The sequence below is a fragment of the Neofelis nebulosa genome, chromosome 3 (genome assembly GCF_028018385.1).
Source record: "Neofelis nebulosa isolate mNeoNeb1 chromosome 3, mNeoNeb1.pri, whole genome shotgun sequence".
Lineage (NCBI taxonomy): Eukaryota > Metazoa > Chordata > Mammalia > Carnivora > Felidae > Neofelis > Neofelis nebulosa.
The window spans coordinates 19,549,559-19,568,160 of NC_080784.1; the positions used below are offsets into that span (position 1 = coordinate 19,549,559).

The 18,602-nt window shown below is 37.2% G+C and overlaps 1 long non-coding RNA gene and 1 other non-coding gene across 2 annotated transcripts in view; one reads left to right on the top strand and one right to left on the bottom strand.

Annotated features, from left to right (window-relative positions):
• Positions 1 to 4,598: 4,598 nt before the first annotated feature.
• Positions 4,599 to 18,602, bottom strand: part of LOC131506436 (uncharacterized) — a 72,484-nt gene continuing 58,480 nt past the window's right edge. Inside the window, exon 3 of the long non-coding RNA XR_009258936.1 lies at positions 4,599 to 4,693. This is a non-coding gene — a long non-coding RNA (uncharacterized LOC131506436). The remainder of the gene's footprint in view (positions 4,694 to 18,602) is intronic.
• On the top strand, positions 10,655 to 10,760 carry LOC131508201 (U6 spliceosomal RNA). The gene has a single exon (XR_009259910.1). It is a non-coding gene; the product is annotated as a U6 spliceosomal RNA (small nuclear RNA).

The following is an 18,602-nucleotide window of genomic DNA, read 5'->3' on the forward strand; positions in this document are numbered from 1 at the left end:
TGCCATCTTTCTTCCTTCTTTAGGAAGGACTGGATTGCTATACTTCCCTCTTATGACCACCTTTGCTGTGTCCCAGAGGTTTTGGGCTGTAGCACTATCATTTTCATTAGCTTCCATGTATTTTTTAATTTCTTCTTTAATTTCTTGGTTAGCCCATTCATTCTTTAGTAGGATGTTCTTTAGTCTCCAAGTATTTGTTGTCTTTCCAATTTTTTTCTTGTGGTTGATTTTGAGTTTCATAGCATTATGGTCTGAAAATATGCATGGTGTGATCTCAATCTTTTTGTACTTGCTGAGGGCTGATTTGTGTTCCAGTATGGGATCTATTCTGGAGAATGTTCCATGTGCACTCAAGAAGAATGCGTATTCCACTGCTTTAGGATGAAATGTTCTGAATATATCTGTTAAATCCATCTGATCCAGTGGGATATTCAAAGCCATTGTGTCCTTGTTGATTTTCTACTTAGAAGATCTGTCAATTACTGTAAGTGGGGTATTGAAGTCCCCTACTATTATGGTATTATTATGAATGAGTTTCTTTATGTTTGTGATTAACTGATTTATGTATTTGGGTGCTCCCACATCGGGGCATGTTCACAACTGTTAGATCCTCTTAGTGGATAGACCCCTTAATTATGATACAATGCCTTTCTTCATTTCTTGTTACAGTTTTTATTTTAAAATCGAGATTGTCTTATATAAATATGGCTACTCAGCTTTTTTTGGTGACCATTAGCGTGATATATGGTTCTGCATTCCCTTACTTTCAATCTGAAGGTGACTTTAGGTCTAAAATGGGTCTCTTGTAAACAGCATATAGATGGATCTTGTTTTCTTATCTATTCTGTTACCCTATCTCTTTTGATTGAAGTGTTTAGTCCATTGACATTTAGAGAGAGTACTGAAAGATAACAATTTATTGCCATTGTGTTGCCTGTAGAGTTGGTATTTCTAGTGATATTATCTGGTCTTTTCTAGTCTTTGTTGCTTTTGGTCTTTTTTGTTTTGTTTCATCTTTTCCCCCTTCAAAGAGTCCCCTTAAAATTTCTTGCAGGGCTGGTTTAGTGGTCATGAACTCCTTTAGTTTATACAGTCCTAGTAGTACTGAAACCTTCTCCTTTCTCCTTTCTCCCTTTCTTGTTTAGTCAAGAAACTTCTCCTTTCTCCCTTTCTTGTTTAGTCTTGTGGGGGCTTCCACTCTTTCTCTTTCTCTCCAGCTACTTTTGGGGGGAGTGCTTTTCCTAGACTCTCCTCCCTTTATCTGTCCTTTCTCCATGAAAACAGCTATCCTCCACAGCTTCTCTCTCCCCCAGTCCACCTCTCTGCCCCATGTACCTGCTGAGTTCTGGGCTCAAGTTATACAGATTATTATGCTAATCCTCAGATCAATTTTCTAGGTGTGCAAAACGGTTTGGTGTTAGCTGCATTTCAGGGATGAGAGAAGCTGAGAACTTCCACATTGCCCTGCCATCTTGGCCTCTCACTATTTTCTTAGTATTTTTCAGAGAACAGAGGTTCTTATTGATAAAGTTCATTGTTAACTTTTTTCTTTTATAGATTCGGTTAAAGTTTATACACATATAAAGTGTGTATATTTAACAGAAATATACACAGTAAGAAATATATGTATATCTTTACATTTCTTTATCTTTTTCTCTCTCTTTCTCTCATTCACAGCAAGAGAGAACAAGAGAGAATTACTACAAAAATTAGCTCACACAGTTGTGGAGACTGGCTAAGTTATTTCAAAATATGTAGGACAGGCAGTTATGTAGATGATCATAAGCAGTTTTGAATCCACGGACATGGGTGACAGTAGTATTCCATGGGTAGAGTATCTTTTCTCCAATTGTTCATTGCTACCATATAGAAATCTGATTGATGTTTGTGTACTGACCTTATGTTCTGCAACCTTAATAAATTCACTTATTTGTTCTAGTAGGTTTTTGTAGTTCCACTGGGATTTTCTACAAAGACAGTCATGTTGCCTACAAATAGTGACCATTTTATTTCTTTCTTTTCAGTGTGCATACCTTCTGTTCCTTTTTCTTCATTTATTGCACTGGGTGGTACCTCAATTAAGAGGTAAATCAGAGCAGTTTGAATGTCCATCCTTGTGTTGTTGTTAATCTTATTTTTTGAATTCCCTTGCTCTTTGCCAATGTCAATGCCATAAGACAGGGCCTGAAGGTAGGGTTATTTCTTTGTATGAATCTTTGTTTGATCTCCAATGCCAATAATAATGCTCTAGTAATCAAATATTTGATGAAGAAATTATTGTATTGTTTTGTTTGCATTCTTTCTCTTGAGATAGTTTTAGTCCATGTTTTGGTATTTGAGACTAAAAACTCAAATTCTCATGCAGTGTCAAGTACTGAGGACTAGACCCCAGTCAGATGAGTTTAGGAGAAAGAGGGAGGATGATGTCCAGGCTGAAGAGCACAGGCACCCCAGAATCACTGTGTACTAATCAAGCACATCTTGATACCCCTAGAGGAAAGTGGCATGGTGCACACGTAGCCTTCTCAGGTTGACATGCACTCATTCAGGGATTTGGAGGAAGCACGCGGAGGGTGAAGGTTTCAGAGTGGGTGGCTATTCTCACTGACTTTTTTCCCCAGCGGGAATTTCTTGCAATTTTCATCTTACCCCAAGGGTACCTGTATAGGTGTCCTTAATATTTCTTTGTCCTTAATATTTCTGTAATGTAGGCTCATGGAGAGAAAGTTTAAAATTATCTTCCTCAACCCCTTTACTGCTGCATGAAGCTGCTGTGCCTAGCTAATCCCATTCACTTGCCACTCTTGCCTCTTCTCTGCTACGTCCCTTTCTCTTTCCTTTTTTCATTTGTCAAGTAAAAATTTTAACTACAGTAAATTTCAAATGGGTATACAGAAAATAGCATAGTGCCCCTCATATACCCTTTACACAACTTAAAAATATTAGCTGATGGCTCTCTCTCCTGGCCGATTCGGAGAGAAACCTCAGACTTGGTATATGTGGTAGATCTGTATTGTGTCACTTTAGCAAAACCGCTCCAATGCTTTCCAGAATTCTCTGCTCTGCAGAGCTCCAGGTTACTGTGGCCCACAAGAGACACACATTAGATTTGGAAGGTAGAGGAGAAGCTGCAGCCGTATTTATTTTATGTTTGGAGGGCCAGTTCAGATCATGAGGTGCTACTGCTGCTCAGGATGTTGTCACTTTTCTTCTGTCGTGCTGGCAGCTGGGCTTGCGTTCCCTTATGCTCGGCCAGACCCTCCTTCCACTTCTCCCATTTCTGGGCTGGGTGAGCGCCTAGCTGCCCATGAAGGAATCACCTTCTGCAGGGTACAGTGTCATTGAGACTGAAGGCTTGAATGTGGTGAGAGAGCAACATGGCCCTACAAGTTCTGATGTTGTCCTTCTTCACTCACTGTACATCCATGTTCCCTTCTCAACCACCCTTCTCGCTCTGAAGACTTCATTCTCTAGCACCAGCCACAGAAACAACGGCCTCACATAGGCTGTGTCATGTCATAAGGTCAAATGGAAGCAACACTTAAAATGAGCCTTCAAAAGTAATATGCTGAATGAGACAAATTATGGAAGATAGGGCAGGCTGGGCCCTTACTATTTTTATCTTCTAGTGGTCTGCTTCCCTGATTAAACCCCAAATGAGACATCTTTTCATTTATAAGTATCTGTATATGTAAAAATACAAATGAGAAAATTCTGTTAAATAACAAAACTGCTGGGTGCCTGGGTGGCTCAGTCACTTGAGCATCAGACTCTTGATTGCACCTCAGGTCATGACCATGGTTTGTAAGATTGAGCCCTATGTTGGGCTCTGTGCTAACAGTGTGGAGCCCACTGGGGATTCTCTCTCTCCCTTTCTCTGTCCCTCTTCCTCTCTCTCTCAAAATAAATAAACATTAATAAAAAAACAATTCCATGCCATTTTGTAGAACCAAACAAAAATAAAAATGATTTCTCTTGGGGTGCCTGGTTGGCTCAGTTGGTTAAGCGTCCAACTTCAGCTCAGGTCCTGATCTCACAGTTCCTGAGTTTGAGCCCTGGATGGGGCTCTGTGCTAACAGCACAGAGCCTGGTTTGGATCTTCTGTCTGCCCCTCCCCCCTCCTCTCTCTCTCTCTCTCTCTCTCTCTCTCAAAATAAATAAATAAACATAAAAAAAATGAATCCTCTCCAGTTCCTCTCCTGTCCCCCTCCCCACCCCCATTTTGAGAATATATCCTTTTACAGTTTCACCCAGAGAACTGATTTTGGGAAGAAATCCATGCTACTTTGGTCTCTTGCTAGCTCACTAAAATATATATCGTCTGATGAAATTTTGTTAGCATTTGATTGCTTTAAAGATTTCTATCTTCAATGAAAAATAAGAGGCCAGAGAGATTATAATAAGATACAGTATTACAAGTGATTTGTGAAAAGCATTCTTGATTTGCTCCTTTTAAGTCACTTTTCAATGTGTTTATTTCCTAATGATATTAGAAAGTTAAGGCATTAATGTGATGGTATGGGGTATATACCTACACTAGTATAGAAACAATTATGCTGATAACAATAACAACAACAACAAAGAAAACCCACCTCTTTTTAGAAACTCTAATGTATTCATATTGACTATGTTTCTTGATAGAAGTCTCTGGATACTGGTTGTCTACTAATCCTTGACTGTGAATTTATAAGCCCTAAAAAAATAGAATAGAATATGAACCTTTTGACTTAGCGATAGTGATTCTATTTGGCATTAGAAATGATTTTTGAGCAAACCAGATTATAATTACTAACTTGGTAATCAATTGATTATAGTTCATGGAAATTAGGGTAAGATTCCTCCAGAATCATAAACTGAAATAGAAATTTCCCTGGTATCTTTTTATTTTTATCAATACTAGTAATGCCAAACTGATACTTTCTGGCAAAACAAAGCAATAAAACAAAAAGGAAAGGAAGAAAAGAAAAGGGAGGGAAGAGAAGGAGAAGGAAGAGAAAAAAGCCCTTTTGGAGTCTGAAAGAGGTTTTACAGTCAGTACCTATAGTTGAAATAACAATCACAAAAGAACCAAGGATGAGATTAAGCAGCAGGTCAGAGATGGCATTAAGATTCCAGTAAGTACTTAACATATAAATCTTGCCCTGTCTGAAACACTCACATATATCAATAACAATAACAACAAGAACCTGCAGGTAAATTAACTTCTTTGTGATTTTACAAGACACACACACCCACTAACATAGCATATTTGCTTGTAAGCTGCCGGAAGTAGTTTTCTTTGTTTTATAACCAAAACTGGATGAATACCTTGAAATAATTTCCTCAAGGAGGATGAAAATATGTTTATATGGATTGATGTTGATGCTAGTAGTTAAAGACTTGACTCCTAAATCATCATGATATTTACACCATTTCTGTGTGACAAGGACAGCAAGGAGACTGCTCCACAGTCTTCGAGTTCCAGTATGGGACTATATTAGGGTGTTGTCTGAAATAAATAATTATTTATTTTTCACTGGAAGGGGAAAATAGAAACTTTCTGAGAAGCCTTTTCTGAGAAGCCTAGAAATTAAAATTAAGATCCCATAGGGCAACGTAAGATAATTATTTTCCTCCAATATCCATCCCTGATTAAATTTCTAGCCCTATTAAAATGTATGAAAAATTAGCCATCTTATTAATAATTATTTCAACTTGTTCCAGTTTTGAGTTAAACTGATTATGTATAATAATTTTTCCAGTTTTAAATTAGGAGAGTAACATCATCGCTGCTACTAAAAAGCAAACGAAATTCATTGAATCTCCTTATGTACCTGAACAGTTCCAAGCATATATCCTTAAAAAGGAAAGTATTCAAATTTTTTCCTCAAAGTTTTTTTATTTCTGTTTACTATAAACTTTTATAGAACTTAGATAATTTGGCTATATATTCTATTATTTGATTACTCATCAGAAGGATAATGTAAAGTTGATGTTTCAGTATTATTGAAACATAGCACATGTTCTTTAATAAATTAATGGACACAAACATGGTATGATTTTTAAGAGGACCTATGTATATATTTAATTTACCAATTAACTGTTACATAAAAGCATTACATAAAGTGTCATGATGTCAATGTAAATATCTCAAATCCATCTACTTATTAAATTCCTTCAGAAAGATTTTAATTATGTTAATTTATAACATCCAACATCCTTTTGAATTTATTCTAGTTCATTAATCTAAGGACATCCATATTATTAAATACAGGCATCAGCACTGCTCTTGCGGTAAAGTTATAAAGGAAAAAGCTATTGTGTACTTTCCATGGCTAAATAAAACTTATAGAGAACTGGGGATGACTTAATGTTTAGAGGTACATGTGGATAAATAAAAACAGAGTTTCTCTTATGCTTTGCATTATTTTTCACTCAAGTCTAGGGGAATTGCAGCCATCTGATTGAGATTCATTCGCAATACACTATAACAAGGGAAATAGAAAGTTTATTTGGAATGACTTTTCGTTCACAGTTTAATTTACTGTTGTTCACATTTGTATGTCTTCTCTAGCTCATGACATGTCCCTCCAGGTCTAAAGTAGGATCCCCGGGGAAAAGCAAAGTCAAAGAAGATAGATGTTAATGTTCATATTTGCAAATGGGTTGAATTCCCCCAGGGAGAAATGAAGATATACCAATCTTCAATAGTCCAGAGTGGGGTGCCAACATTATAGGGTATCAAGCATAGTTACACTATACTTTGAAAGCTAATAGCCACTGTAGAATTCTATTCACTGTAAGGATAAACTTTCTCCTGTAATATAACATAATGTAACATAACAGCATCACAGAGCATAGCATGCCAATCTATGATCCAAGTAACAGCCAAAGGAACTACTACTTATTTTATATATATATATATATATATATATATATATATATATATATATTTCCTAGATATACAAAATAATTCAACATTCCTAAAAATTTCAAATAGCTCCTAGTTTACAGCAGTTATTTTATTTATTTTTTTCTTAATTTTATTTTTTAAAAAATTATATAAAAATTAGTTAGCACATAGTGCAACAATGATTTCATGAGTAGATTCCTTAGTGCCCCTTCCCATTTAGCCCATCCCCCTCCCACAACCCCTCCTGTAAACCTCTGTTTGTTCTCCGTATTTAAGAGTCTCATGTTTTGTCCCCCTCCCTGTTTTTATATTATTTTTGGTTCCCTCCCCTTATGTTCATTTGTTTTGTCTCTAAAAGTCCTCATATGAGTGAAGTCATATGATATTTGTCTTTCTCTGACTAATTTCACTTAGCATAATGCCCTTCAGTTCCATCCATGTGGTTGCAAATGGCAAGATTTCATTCTTTTTGATTGCCCAGTAATACTCCATTGTATATATATACCACATCTTCTTTATCCATTCGTCCCTTGATGGACATTTGGGTTCTTTCCATACTTTGGCTATTGTTGATCATTACAGCAGTTATTGTAAATATTACATTTAAGTCTGACTGAAAAGTATAATTTTTGATTGCCCAATGCTTTCAAATACGAAGCATTGGCTAAGCCTGCCAGGTAATTTAAAAAAATACAAATGTAGTGTTTTCATTGTGCACAATGGGAACTTAAAAATCATTATATAATAATGATAAATTCTAACTAGATAATTCATATAAATTAGAGTTTTTGATCAACAAATTTTGGGGGTAAAGTGGGTATAGACTATCTCTTTATTAACAAGTTTATTCAAATAAAAATGTAGTGAAGGAATTCTATTATTTTTTAATTCATTCAAGTGTATATATTGATGTCCATGATTGGCAAGTAGTCTGTTAGGAGCTTGATATTATATTACGGTCAACAAATAATTAAAAATTGTAGTTTCTGCTTTCAGTGGAGTTTAGAGTGTAATGCAGTTTATTTACATACCATAATTAGTGGTCTCTGTGTGTGTGTATTGTTTCCCTTCCTTTTATCTAGAACAACCCCACCACCACCACCATATTATCACACTAAAGAGTATACCTTTTTTATTCCTCTTTCCTCATTTCTAAAGGATTTCAGAAAAGTGATGAGGGGCCAATTTAGGGTGACTAACTTCACTGCAAAAGACAAATAGTCACCTGTTCCCATCCTTTGACAAGAGGAAGCACTGTATCCGTTGCATGGGTGGCAGAACCTTTAAAGGGCCGTTTCTCTACTGATTTACTTACTACAGCCTAGGATCCAAACACAGTTTGGATATTTGACTGAGCATTACTAGCTCAGAAAAGTTAATTGTATCTTGCAGAAAGAAACTCAGATCATCATAGATCATTAATTATTTCTATGAAAAACGTTAATATAAAAATAATAACAATAGGGGTGCCTGGGTGGCTCAGTCGATTAAGCGTCCGACATCAGCTCAGGTCATGATCTCATGGTTCTTGAGTTCGAGCCCTGCCTGGGACTCTGTGCTGACCTCTCAGAGCCTGAAACCTGCTTCAGATTCACTGTCTCCCTCTCTCTCTGCCCCTCCCCTACTCATGCTCTGACTCTCTCTCTCTCTCTCTCTCTCTCTCTCTCACTCTCTTGTCTCTCAAAAAGAAACGTTAAAGAAAAAAAAATTTAAAATACAATAACAATAGAAACCTTTTATACTCAATCTCTACTTGTCTAATTTGCTAGATTAAACAAAACTTTCACTTCCTTGAGATGTAAAACAGAGTATCTCAGTATACTGACTTAAGTCTGCAGAACAGTATGTAGGTATGGCTCCTAGACCTCCTCTAAGACTCTCATTCTAGAACCACCTGATGACCAGTGTGCTGATAAGAGTCAGTTTGTTCCCAAACTGATTTGTGCTGGTTAGATTTCATAATTATAAAATTTCATTAAGTATTATGTAAGTAATAAAAAGGAGTTATTTTTATAAAAATCAAGAAAAATTTATTGGAAACATTGGATAATGCAAATAACTAAAAAAAAAAAAAAAAGATTAGAGGTATATGAGACATATGTAAAAGAATAGGAAATGAGTGTTAAATTCCAGACAGATTCTGCACTAAGCTTGCTTCTTACGTGGCTCCCCATTAAAGGAAGCCAAACTTGAATTCATAGATGATGAATTATGGTTTTATTTTATGCTGGAAAAATAACACCAATAAACAATCAGAAATCACATATGAAAAAGGCCTTGGTCCTATGTCAAAAATTTGGCTAATGAATGTGAATTTATTTAAGTTAAAATAATGTGTTTAGGAAATGTAGGTATATAGGTTTTAAATTATCACTGCTTTTACCACATAGTTTCAAATATATATACATATATTTGAAAAATATATATATATATATTTGAAATATATATATAATCATTGAGAGTTTCAAATAAAATTGTTTCAATGAGACAGTCTGAACTAATTTGAATAGTAAAAGCAGTGAATACTTGGATTAGAAATGCTAAGTAGCTACGGTGAATAAATACTCCTGTTTTAGAATTCAACCTTTATGGCTTTATGAGTTATTTGAATCAAAAGGAATTTTCTGTGTCCAAATAAGAGCTTAAAACAAAACAAAATAAATGAAGAAATATGCCATCAAGAAAATGAATTTTCTACATTTCCATCTCAAGAAAGGAAGTCTTGGTAGGTAATTTTAGGGGCGCCTGGGTTGCTCAGTTGGTTAAGCACCTAACTCTATTTGGGCTCATGTCATGATCTAACAGTTTGTGGGATTTAGCCTCATGTTGGGCTTTGCACTGACAGCATGGAGCCTGCTTGGGATTCTCTTCCTCCCTTTCTCTCTGCCCTCCCCAGCTTGTGCACTCTCTCTTTCTCAAAACAAATAAATGTCATAAAAAGAAGATAATTAAAAAAAAAATCTTCTAGAAAACGGACAGTATGAAAGGAAGTTTTTTAGAGTTTGGAAATAGAGTCATCCGAGGAAGGAATATATTTGTGGTGCCTGCTGCTATACAATATTGGAGAATCTAAGGAAAGTAATACAAAATTATAAATTCTAAATTATATATGAAAATGAATATTTATTTTGAGTAGGAAAAGGAATCAGTACATATATATTTTCAAAGTTGACAAATATCACAAGCATTATATCATACAGAGAAAGAACATTTAGTAACTATTTGACACTCCTCCACATTACCATTTCCCCTTGCATTTGTATGCAATGCTATTTATATTTCTTTCCTTTTTTTATTGCTATTTATAGTTTCAAATAAGAATTAAAAAGTATTTTCTAGGGGACAATGGAAAGAATGTCTTGCTTCTTGTCTGATCAAAATTTGATCTTTAGGAAGATTTCTTTAAGTTTCATCATTTGTTATTGGTAATGCCATGTAAAATTTTTAGAACTGTAAACATTTGGAAAACTTGTATCAAATTGTTTTCATATAAGAACTCTGAGATTCAGAACCATTTTGCTGTATCAATAACAGTTTTGCAGGTCTCTTAGCGTCAGACAAAGATGGATCTGAAATGTTGAGATCTGGAAAAATATGTGACTGCTCATATAGTCACACAGTTGTGCTTGCTGTTTGCAGCATTGTCACAAATGTTTGCTTTAGAATTGTAGGAATTCAGATAAATTTTATTTTCTACAATTCCCATCCAACAACAAAAAAATAAGGATATGTTTATAATTGCTTAAAATTGGCCTTTGGGTGCTTGTTTTGACAACACGTTGTACTAAAAATTAGAACGATATGGAGAGGATTAGCATGGTCTCTGTGCAAAGATGACACACAAATCTGTGAAGTGTTCCATCTTTTTATCACTAGGTGATATATGGAATTATTGAATCACCATATTGTACACCTGAAATTAATATAACACTGTATGTTAACTATACTGGAATTAAAATCTTAAGAAGCCAAAAATAAAAAATAAAAAATAAAAATAAAATCGGCCTTTGGAAGTGTACCAGGCAATAGATTGCCCTGATACTCAAGCTTCATTAGATTCAATCACTGAAACCCAGCTCTCAAAGTCAATCATTTACAGATAGTGAGGGAAGGAAGTAGGTTCAGATGAAGAGCATCCAAAGAAACCTCATGTTTTACCAATGAAATATTAACTCATGCTGTTTGCCCAAGGTTGATGGCAATGACTACGACTTTCTTACATTCTGTAGACGAAGCACAATTTAAAAAAAAAAAATTTTTTTTTAACGTTTATTTATTTTTGACACAGAGAGAGACAGAGCATGAACGGGAGAGGGTCAGAGAAAGGGAGACACAGAACTGATACAGGCTTCAGGCTCTGAGCTGTCAGCACAGAGCCCGACACGGGGCTCGAACTCACAGACCGCGAGATCATGACCTGAGCCGAAGTCGGCCGCTTAACCGACTGAGCCACCCAGGCGCCCCTGAAGCACAATTATTTACTGATTGTTTCATTTGATGACAATTATAATTCTCCTTAAAGTCACACAGTGCTTTTTTGATTTTTGTGGGATTTATGCATATCATCTCATCTGGTTTTGCTTTGTTGCTACATCCTTTTCAGGGATGTGGAGTAATGCAGTGAAGTGACCCACCTAAAGTCCTGTGTTTTTTAAAGCAGGGTTTCAAACCAAAACTTTGCAACACAAATCCGGTGTTTGCTCTAGGCCATACTGAGTCCTTTTCTGTACAATATTAATGACATCATGACATTTAAACGCATTCTTAAGTGTTCTGGCATATTAGGCAAGTTAATGTTACCTGATGTCACAAGTAATCTCAACTCTCCATAATTACAATAAATGCGTATTTCCTACTCCAGTGTTTTAAAGTACAATGTGAATATTTTTAATAGGATGGCTTTCAGGGGTGGCTCTGTTGCAAACATTTCCAGAAGGACCCAGGCTTCTTCTGTCTTGTGGTGCTGTCACCTTCCATCTACAGTCTCTGATCGTGCTGCAGAATGGGAAGACAACATGACGTATTAATCCTCATGACATGTGTAGCTGCTGTCACATGACACAATATTAGTAATGTGGCTGCAACTATGTGGAGTGAAACAGGGAAATACATTCCCTGGCTTGACAGCAACTTCCCATCCAGAGAATAAACAAAGAAAAAAATGGTTTATTAAAAAAATAGTTATTGTAGTCAAGTTTTTGAATAGGTAAATGCTATGAGAAAGGGAAGAGACAAAATTATACTTTATTTTCTTCTTGGCCATCACTCTAAAACTCTACTTTTTAAGCTTACAACATGAAGAAAGATTCTCAGAATGTAAGAATAAAGAGATATTCAAAGGACAGATTAAAAAATATAATTCTTTATATTTTTCCATAACTAGTGAAGACATTTGTGGTTTGAAACCTGAGATATAAATTATGAGTTCTACTATAATGGGTATTCTATTTCTTTAGAGACTTTTTACAAAAATGTTTATTTATTATCGAGAGAGAGAGAGAGAGAGAGAGGGAGCAGGGGAGGGGCCAAGAGAGAGGAAGACCGAATCCCAAGTAGCCACCATGCTGTCAGTGCAGAGCCAGATGCAGGGCTCAAACTCACGCACCATGAGATCATGACCTGAGCTGAAACCAAGAGTCAGATGCTTCACCGACTGAGCCACCCAGGCACCCCTATGATGGCTATTCTAACTTTAAGTCATGCATTTGTAGAAACATACTTTTTCTTTCATTTTATTCAAGGTTTTTTGTTTGTTCATTTTACATTTTGGGGGCACGTGATATGTCAGAATCCCCTGTAGGCATTGAATCTCTTTCAAGGAACTCGCAATTTAGTAGGAAATAAGCCACACGCATAGATGCAAATACAATGTGCACAATGAGCTACCCCATGAAAGAGATATACACAGAATACTTTGGAAGTCTGGGCAGGGGCACGTGAAGGGTGAAGGGGAGTTGACAAACTGTGGTGATGATGAGACAGGCTTGGCCATTTTAATCAAGGGCGTTTTCAAGTACTAACAAGTAGGAAAACATAAGTTTGCTGACATGGTAACAAGCTACTTTTCTCCATTTTCTTGAGAAATAATTGACATTTGTTACCGTACAAATTAAACATACAACATGGTGGTCTGACTTATATATACAGTGAAATGGCTACCCCAATAGGTTCAGCTAGCACCCGTTTTCCCCATACAGATGTAATAAAAAGAAAAGAAAAGAGAATAAAGGAAAAAGTATTCTTCTTGTGATGAGAATGCTTGGAATTCACTCTCTTGACAACTTTCCTATATATCATACAGTAATATTAACTAGAGTCATCACATTGTACATTACATCTCTGGCACTTATTTATCTTGTAACTAGAAGTTTGTACCTTTTAAGCCCCTTCCTCTACTTCCCCCTCCCCCTGCTCAGCCTCTGGTAAGAAGTCTGATCTCTTTTCCTATGAAGGTTTTGGTTTTTTAGATTTCACAAAAAACTATTTCTTGATAAAACAAATCACTAGTAATTCTTAATCTGTAAAAGTCCATCTTTCTGGAGAAAAAGATTTAGATGATATGTAGAATAGAAAGTAGGGGGAAAAACATCTTGCGTTGATAAATGTAGAAATTATGTTTGTATCACAAAGATCTTAAAGATAGGTTTACTAGTTTTGTGAACTATTATCACCTTCTCATTGTCTAATATGTGGAAATATTTCAAAATTTTAAAAAGTCAGTATTTAAGATGATGGACAGTTAGCGTGGCAAAACCTAAAATTTGACTGTTCTTTCTTGTCCCTTGCAAGTGTCATTAGAGTTTCTAAGATTGTGGCATCAGTATTCAGGTTTATCACCTGTGCCTCATAAAAAACAAACAAGAATACTTAGGAATAGTTTGGTAGATGGTAGTATTCGATCAGAGTAAAACAAAATGAGAAAGATCCAGGATAAAGGATTAAGTGTGCTGAAACTCCTTGGTTGACTTCTTAACAAGGTTTTTTGTCCTCAGTAGGGTTAATGAATTAATCATATAAAGAAAACTACACATTAAGCTGCACATAAATGAGCTTGGCCAAATGCAAAGCCATCTACTTCTGGCACCTGCCTTATTTCTGACCCCTTTTCCATGTCCTGCTGTGCTAGACTTGCTGAACTGCACAGGCTTCCAGGCTCAGCCCGTGCTGTTTCCTTCCTCTTGTCTGCGTTCAAGTTGTTCCCAGTCTGGAAAAACCCTCACTTACCCTCTGCTTCCTTTGCATCTTGAACTCCCTCTCAAGAGCCAGATCGCACATTGTTTTCTGCCCCTGATTCGACTTCCCTCCTGCTCATTAATTAAATAATTGCTGAGCACCTGCTAGACTTCAAGAGGTGTGTAAGGTGCCAAGGGTCCAATTGCTAATAAGACAGGTGTGTTCTGCTTCCCGGAATGTGGGATCTTGTGGGGGATACTCCTGGTGGCCCACGCCACCGTGAGCTCACTCTTTCTAGGCATTCTTCTGAGGGATTTGCCATAAATTCGCTGGTTTAATCCTCACAGCAACCCCATGAAGTGGGCACCATTCTCTTTTGCATATAATGCATGAGGAAACAACAACATTGCAAGCTGCTACCTGGACACTGTCAGACCCAGGTAGGCCTACCCCTTAAGGAACCCTGGGTCTCTTCATTTCCCAGGGACTTGTTTCACATTTGCTGAATGTCAGGTCCCTTGGATTCTTCTGCTCTTGACCCCTGACACGACGTCAAGCTTCTCATTTTGCTTATAGTGAACCTAGTGAGTGTGCAGCTCCAGCCACCCTGTCCCCGTAGCCAGTCATGCAGGGCTCTCACCACATCACTCTTCCTGTCACACTGTACTTCAGGTATGGGCCCCCTGTCTTCCTGTAACACTATAGAAATGAGACAGGGAGTTTTTTTCAATATTTATTTATTTTTGAGGGAGAGAGTGAGAGAACGTGTGTGAGCGGGGAAGGAACAGAGAGAGAGGGAGAGAAAGAGAATCCCAAGCAGCCTCCACACAGATATGGGGCTCGAACTCAGAAACCGAGAGATCATGACCTGAGCCGAAATCAGATGCTTAATGACTGAGCCACCCAGGCACCCCGGCAGTGATTTTTAATGAGCTCTTCAACAAGTATTTATGGAGGCTGGAGTACTGAAGGCTGGACATCATTCTAGGTGTCACAGATATAGTGGTGAAAAGACAAACAAGTCTTACTTTGTAGAATATGTCCTGGGAGGAAGATTAAAACCAAACCCTTTTGTACCTCATTGCTCCAGGTGAAGTTGTCAATACTGAGTCAAAAACAGAAGTTCTCCAGATTGGACCTAGAATAGTAATAAAAACTAACATTTCTTCTGTGTTTATAATGAGCCTGTCTTTTTTCCAAGACATGTATATTTATTCGTTTAATAATCCCTCAAGGTAGGGACCATTGTCATTCCATTTTTAAAGATTAGGGAACTGAGGTTCAGAGTGGTTTGAAGCCATGTGGCTAGTAGGAAGGTAGGACTTCAGATTCTCTCTCAGACATTGTGCCCAGATCCTGTGTGCCTGGCAAATATCTTTGAAAGCAACAAGAGGAGAGAAGAGGTGAGCTGTGTTGAAGAGAGGGGCCAGAATGATCCCCCTTACACAGAGAAGGGGAGATAGCTTTGCAGGCAGACAAGACCTGCCCCCTTCTCTCTGGGGGTGCCCTGGGAAATTGATAGCAGCTCAGAAAGAAAGTGTGCTGAAGGAGACTGAACTTTGCACAGCTTTTTAGCATTGACTAAAATTCTCATTTGCCCCGCATGGCACAGAGACAGAAAGCCATCAGACTAAAAGGGTCCTCATGACCTTGAAACCATGAAGTTGTCAGCTATGAACACGGAGGCTTAAGTTATGGACCATCCCCATTTCAAGTCACCAATGGGCTTCAGTATGATCCTTCCATGGGGAGAAAGTCCTAAAAATGTTTGTACTTAAATTTCCTACCAGCCCAATAAAATAAAGCCCAGAATAAGATTCACCTTCATTAAAGGAAATGAAGACATGGACATATCTTACATGTTTGAGTTTATGGTTTGAGATTCATAACTCTTATACAACAAGTATTGATGAAGTGCAGATCAGGATCAAGGGCTGTGCTACACGCAGGATGCACAGCAGTAAGTAATAAGGTCTGACTTAGTGAAGTCTACAGTTAAGTGGACAAAAATGGTATTGAATAAACAAATACAAAATTTTAAAAATACAAATTTTGGTAAGTTTTATGAGAATCTAGGACACTATTAAAGGGGATAACACGATACATTGGGCTTAGGTTAGGGACAGCATTTCCAGAGGATGAACATCAGTTACTCAAGCATGGGGTGGGGAAGAAAGATTCTGAGCACAGAGAATAGTACAAGCAAAGAGTAAGAAACACCCAAACGATTGAAAAGGGAGCCAGATGCCTGAGCATAGCAAGGGAGAAGGAAAGTACCATGCGAGTTAGAGCTGAAGACACAGGAAGTAGCCAGAAACTGAAGAACCTTGTTAAAGATTTATAGTTTACCCTTATCTGAAATGGTAAAGTACTGAGGGCTTTATAAAATGGAAGGAACACATTTAGATTTAATTTTTAAGAAATATCATTAGGGCACCTGGGTGGCTCTGTTGGTTAAGTGTATGACTCTTGATTTAGGCTCAGGTTATAATCCCAGGGTTCTGGGATTGGGCCTTGTGTCTGGCTCCACTCTGAGTGTGGAGCCTTCTTGGGATTATCTCTCTCCCTCTCCCTCTGTCTCTCACTCCACTCGCTCTTTCTCTTTCTCAAAAAAAAAAAATATCATTGGAATAGAGAGTGGAAATGGTGAGACCAATCGAGAAATCATTTCCATAGTGGCAGAAAGAGATACAGGCGGTGTGCACCGGGGACGGTGGTAATAGAAAGAGAACTGGGTACCCTAGACATTGATTTTGGAGTAAAACTGAAAGGATTAAGGGAAGTAGGAGGTAGACAAGGTGATGGAAAAGAAAGTATCAAAGAGATACCCAGATATATAATGTAGACAACTGGGACAATGGAAATGACATTTACTGAGGTAGAATAAAAACAGGTTTAAGGAAAAACCAAGAATTCAGAGGTGGACATGCTAGTTTTAAAAATATGCATGCAATGCAAGAAGGCATTTATCATGCTGACCAGCTGGGTAATTCTGCTATGTTAAGGTAAAACCTACAATTAACTTATATACATCACATAGATCTTTTGCTCTTTGTCTAAAGTAGGAGGAATTTGAAGGCCAACCTCATGCCTGCTGATTCTATCTTGTGGTATTGATATAAGCAACTGGAATGAATACATGTCAAATCCAAAAAGCTTCTGAAAAGTCCTAGAAAGGAAGATCTGCATCTGCAGAATCATGTGTACATGAGTCAGCAGCATTTTATTTTATTTTATTTTAAATTCTTTTTAATATTTATTTTTGAGAGACAGAGTGAGACAAAGTGAGACTGGGGGAGGGGCAGAGAGAGAGGGAGACACAGGAACAGAAGCAGGCTCCAGGCTCTGAGCTGTCAGCACAGAGCCCAATGCGGGGCTCGAACTCACAGACTGTGAGATCATGACCTGAGCTGAAGTAGGACACTCCACTGACTGAGCCACCCAGGCACCCCATCCTTTTTTTTTTTTTTTATATTTATGAGTCAGCAGTATTTTAATTGTTTAATTGCCCTACTCATCAGCCCAAGATAGATTTTTAAGTCTAAGCCTTAAAATAAGAATAATTTACAGTTGTTTTTAGAAAAAGAAATAAAAGTGTCCACCATTTGATCATCTGTCCCTAATCTGCCTCACCTTCAAAGCCATAAAATAAGAAAGAACATAAATTAAAAGTTTCCAAATAAATATTCACAGAATGGTGATTCATGCATAAATTTATTTGAATATAAAGCTCCAAGCTGGTTTCCCTCCCAATGTTTAGAATTAATAGGAGCTAGAGGTAGGTCAGCTCCCTTGGGAATGACCAGTAATGTTTTCTTCTATGTTACAATCTCAAATGCCATCTTCATTTAGTTATAAGGATTCTTCTTCCATTTTATGTATTTGCTCTCCTATTTTTATCTCCTTGATCTTAAACTGAATGCTGTGACCAAGTGAGAACTCTAGTTTCCTGTCTTTTGTTATCCCACACCATTTCTGTAACCTAATCAAAATGTGCTATTTTTTCCCAAGACATTGCCATATTTTTCTCTCATCATGACACTTAATTTGAAGGTGGCAGACTGGAAGATGCACTGTCCTGTGACAAATTTGTAAGCCACGAATTGATCTCTGCTCCACACACAGCAATATGCAAGCGTGGTATCTTGCAACTTATCATAAATCATGTTTTACTTCCTTGCTCATAGACTTTGTGAGAGCTGAATGCAATGTGGAGATGGATGGGGGTCAGTTCCTCACTGTCAGCCATAGCGGCTGGTAATTTATAGATAAGATATAACACCTGTGAGTTATGATGTCTTTTGTTTGCTTGAGTTATCCTGTGCTGAGCACTGCAATGCCTACATCATAATGTTTGAGGGTTTCCTATCATGTATTAAAAACAAACAAACAGACAAACAAAAAAACCAAAACCCCAAACCTCCACAACAACAACAACACCACCACCAACAACAACAACACAAACATAAGTCAAGGAAGCATGGCATTATACCCATGAGCTATTAGATTTATCCAATCAAAACGCCATTTCATCTTT